Source organism: Schistocerca serialis, unplaced genomic scaffold (genome assembly GCF_023864345.2).
Source record: "Schistocerca serialis cubense isolate TAMUIC-IGC-003099 unplaced genomic scaffold, iqSchSeri2.2 HiC_scaffold_1163, whole genome shotgun sequence".
Taxonomy (NCBI): domain Eukaryota; kingdom Metazoa; phylum Arthropoda; class Insecta; order Orthoptera; family Acrididae; genus Schistocerca; species Schistocerca serialis.
In genome coordinates this window covers 160,001-165,000 of record NW_026047363.1, presented here as the reverse complement: position 1 = coordinate 165,000, position 5,000 = coordinate 160,001, and the positions used below count along the sequence as shown (strand labels likewise).

Below are 5,000 nucleotides of genomic sequence, written 5' to 3'. Positions count from 1 at the left end.
TAACCAGACCGGGAGGTCCACTCGGAAAACAGAATATCCCACCCTTCCGACAACCACCATTGCTCAGCTAAGCCACCAACACCCACACATGTCCCACACAGGGGTGCACCCAACATCACAATACTGCCTCCTGTCACACCACACAAACAATGGCAGGAATGAAAGACACAGGTCTGCCACAAGCATGGAATCAGAGCGCCGCCTGTTATGAGCCAAAGGTGCACCCTGACGTGGCAAATCAGATGATGCCGCAGTCATTTACTTACGATAATCACAATCAACAAACTGCCGCCCCCCCCCCCCCAAAACACCTTTCCTTACAACAATGTGTACCTTAACCTAACCCATATTGTGCCTTAACCTAACCCATATTGTGCCTTAACCTAACCCATATTGTGCCTTAACCTAACCCATATTGTGCCTTAACCTAACCCATATTGTGCCTTAACCTAACCCGTATTGTGCCTTAACCTAACCCGTATTGTGCCTTAACCTAACCCGTATTGTGCCTTAACCTAACCCGTATTGTGCCTTAACCTAACCCGTATTGTGCCTTAACCTAACCCGTATTGTGCCTTAACCTAACCCGTATTGTGCCTTAACCTAACCCGTATTGTGCCTTAACCTAACCCGTATTGTGCCTTAACCTAACCCGTATTGTGCCTTAACCTAACCCGTATTGTGCCTTAACCTAACCCGTATTGTGCCTTAACCTAACCCGTATTGTGCCTTAACCTAACCCGTATTGTGCCTTAACCTAACCCGTATTGTGCCTTAACCTAACCCGTATTGTGCCTTAACCTAACCCGTATTGTGCCTTAACCTAACCCGTATTCTGCCTTAACCTAACCCGTGTTGTGCCTTAACCTAACCCGTGTTGTGCCTTAACCTAACCTGTGTTGTGCCTTAACCTAACCCGTGTTGTGCCTTAACCTAACCCGTGTTGTGCCTTAACCTAACCTATGTTGCGCCTTAACCTACCCTATATTGTACCTTAACCTAACCTATATTGTACCTTAACCTAACCTATGTTGCGCCTTAACCTAACCTATGTTGCGCCTTAACCTAACCTATGTTGCGCCTTAACCTAACCTATGTTGCGCCTTAACCTAACCTATGTTGCGCCTTAACCTAACCTATGTTGCGCCTTAACCTAACCTATGTTGCGCCTTAACCTAACCTATGTTGCGCCTTAACCTAACCTATGTTGCGCCTTAACCTAACCTATGTTGCGCCTTAACCTAACCTATGTTGCGCCTTAACCTAACCTATGTTGCGCCTTAACCCAACACACGTTGCGCCTTAACCCAACACACGTTGCGCCTTAACCCAACACACGTTGCGCCTTAACCCAACACACGTTGCGCCTTAACCCAACACACGTTGCGCCTTAACCCAACACACGTTGCGCCTTAACCCAACACACGTTGCGCCTTAACCCAACACACGTTGCGCCTTAACCCAACACACGTTGCGCCTTAACCCAACACACGTTGCGCCTTAACCCAACACACGTTGCGCCTTAACCCAACACACGTTGCGCCTTAACCCAACACACGTTGGGCCTTAACCCAACACACGTTGGGCCTTAACCCAACACACGTTGGGCCTTAACCCAACACACGTTGGGCCTTAACCCAACACACGTTGGGCCTTAACCCAACACACGTTGGGCCTTAACCCAACACACGTTGGGCCTTAACCCAACACACGTTGGGCCTTAACCCAACACACGTTGGGCCTTAACCCAACACACGTTGGGCCTTAACCCAACACACGTTGGGCCTTAACCCAACACACGTTGGGCCTTAACCCAACACACGTTGGGCCTTAACCTGCTCTGTAATTGTCATACGACGCGTTAAATTAGTGTAGTGTTGCCTAACTGCAACCCCCGCAATATAGTTTGCTACTCGCACTGCCCGGTCCCCAGAGTATCGCTTCATGTTAAACACCTTGCAGCTATACACTGTAATGCGGATGGCAGCAGGACGTACATGCTCAATGCCCTTCGCAGTTGTTCATTGGCATTCGCATGGCGAAGCACAGCCTACGTTGTGGTACGGCTTGTGTCAACTGTCCGCTGATGTTGTACGTCCAAATCACACACTGTACTGCACATTGGTCCTCATGTACTGAATGATACATCGTGGTACATGTGTGACCGTACCACGACTGCGCCAACAACGGCGAACCATACGGTCCAAATATTGTGCACTCAGCTACATGTCGTCTCCCTATAAGAGCTGGATTGCAGTATGGTATGCCGTGGATGGCGATCGGCATGAGCCGTCTGTTGATGTAGTGGCGCGTGTTGTCAGACGTAGTCGTCTCTTCTCACACACCGTGATAGCATGGTGCACTGCGTTCCACATCTGCGACATGCGACAGAGGCCGGTTGACAGTCGTTCGCGCAATGGACATCGCATACGTACGGGGGCCACCTTCCACGTGTTCGCGAAGCGTGCACATGTTGTTGCGTGTATGTGGGCAGACATAGTGTGTCGTGACACCTGACACAGGCATGCAACAATCGTTGAATTTGCAAATGGCGATGGACGTCTACGTTTGCTGGTGACGTTACGCAAATGAAGAACTGGTAAACCGTTGTGGTGCGGTTGTTCTCGCTAGAGGTGAATCAGTGATGGCGACGATCGGTTGAGCTACCAACCGGTTGTTTCAGCGATACCCACCATGCCCACGAACGTGAATGGCATGTGGGTGTGAAGCGATACGCGGCGGTGGCTGGGTGGGACCGTCCCCGGCCGGTGAGGGGGGGCCTCCCGGCGTGCTGGCCGCGCGGTGCGTGGGCGCACGCGCTACAGCCGGCTGGTGGGGGCGGCCAGTGGCAGGCGCGCCGGCCGACGGAGGCGGCAGGCGGCGTAGCTGCGCGCCGGCGCACCCTGCACGCGGCGCCGTGCGGCCAAAGTAGGTCCTCGCGGGCCCGGTGCGAAGCGCGGTGGACATCTGCAGTGTGCTGGTCCGATTGAGGACTGTGTGCGCTGAGGATGCGCCGCCGCCCGGCGCTCGGCGCCGCGACGCCGTCTGCTGCTCGGTCGCCTCTGCGGTTCTCGCAGGTGGATTGTATCGCAGCTGTGCGGACGTGTTGGCGCGTGCGCTGTGCTGGGAGAGTTCGCTTCGGCACCCAAGTGGGGCTTTTGTCCTTCTGTGGCGCTGGCGTTGGAGCTGCCGGCCACCGTAGGTGGCGCGTGTTGTCTCCCGCCGGCAATGCCACGACAGCACGCTCCCGGGCCTCTGTCGGCAGCGGCAAGCTCAGTTGGGAGCACGGGTGGTCGCACCTAAAGCGTCTACTCGCCAAACTCCGGGCGATTGCGCCTCTCTCGAACCCGACCAAGTACTTAGGACGGCGCTGCGCGCCGCCGGGACCTGAGAGGGTTTCGAGGTGTATTGTGCAGGGGAGCTCAGCCTCCTCCTGTTTGCAGAATAATTGAGCGGACGCTTGCGTGTTCGCGCGGGCCCCCGGGACACACTCCCGGGCGGCCGGCTGCTCAGCTCTAGTTGACGCAGCTCCCTGGTTGATCCTGCCAGTAGTCATATGCTTGTCTCAAAGATTAAGCCATGCATGTCTCAGTACAAGCCGCATTAAGGTGAAACCGCGAATGGCTCATTAAATCAGTTATGGTTCCTTAGATCGTACCCACGTTACTTGGATAACTGTGGTAATTCTAGAGCTAATACATGCAAACAGAGTCCCGACCAGAGATGGAAGGGACGCTTTTATTAGATCAAAACCAATCGGTCGGCTCGTCCGGTCCGTTTGCCTTGGTGACTCTGAATAACTTTGGGCTGATCGCACGGTCCTCGTACCGGCGACGCATCTTTCAAATGTCTGCCTTATCAACTGTCGATGGTAGGTTCTGCGCCTACCATGGTTGTAACGGGTAACGGGGAATCAGGGTTCGATTCCGGAGAGGGAGCCTGAGAAACGGCTACCACATCCAAGGAAGGCAGCAGGCGCGCAAATTACCCACTCCCGGCACGGGGAGGTAGTGACGAAAAATAACGATACGGGACTCATCCGAGGCCCCGTAATCGGAATGAGTACACTTTAAATCCTTTAACGAGTATCTATTGGAGGGCAAGTCTGGTGCCAGCAGCCGCGGTAATTCCAGCTCCAATAGCGTATATTAAAGTTGTTGCGGTTAAAAAGCTCGTAGTTGGATTTGTGTCCCACGCTGTTGGTTCACCGCCCGTCGGTGTTTAACTGGCATGTATCGTGGGACGTCCTGCCGGTGGGGCGAGCTGAAGGCGTGCGACGCGCCTCGTGCGTGCTCGTGCGTCCCGAGGCGGACCCCGTTGCAATCCTACCAGGGTGCTCTTGAGTGAGTGTCTCGGTGGGCCGGCACGTTTACTTTGAACAAATTAGAGTGCTTAAAGCAGGCAAGCCCGCCTGAATACTGTGTGCATGGAATAATGGAATAGGACCTCGGTTCTATTTTGTTGGTTTTCGGAACCCGAGGTAATGATTAATAGGGACAGGCGGGGGCATTCGTATTGCGACGTTAGAGGTGAAATTCTTGGATCGTCGCAAGACGAACAGAAGCGAAAGCATTTGCCAAGTATGTTTTCATTAATCAAGAACGAAAGTTAGAGGTTCGAAGGCGATCAGATACCGCCCTAGTTCTAACCATAAACGATGCCAGCCAGCGATCCGCCGCAGTTCCTCCGATGACTCGGCGGGCAGCCTCCGGGAAACCAAAGCTTTTGGGTTCCGGGGGAAGTATGGTTGCAAAGCTGAAACTTAAAGGAATTGACGGAAGGGCACCACCAGGAGTGGAGCCTGCGGCTTAATTTGACTCAACACGGGAAACCTCACCAGGCCCGGACACCGGAAGGATTGACAGATTGATAGCTCTTTCTTGATTCGGTGGGTGGTGGTGCATGGCCGTTCTTAGTTGGTGGAGCGATTTGTCTGGTTAATTCCGATAACGAACGAGACTCTAGCCTGCTAACTAGTCGCGTGACATCCTTCGTGCTGT

The 5,000-nt window shown here is 53.6% G+C and overlaps 1 non-coding gene across 1 annotated transcript in view; it reads left to right on the top strand.

Annotated features, from left to right (window-relative positions):
- Nucleotides 1-3,529: 3,529 nt before the first annotated feature.
- The window catches only part of LOC126433373 (small subunit ribosomal RNA), a 1,910-nt gene continuing 439 nt past the window's right edge, over nt 3,530-5,000 (top strand). Inside the window, exon 1 of the ribosomal RNA XR_007578434.1 lies at nt 3,530-5,000. This exon is cut by the window's right edge and continues 439 nt beyond it. This is a non-coding gene — a ribosomal RNA (small subunit ribosomal RNA).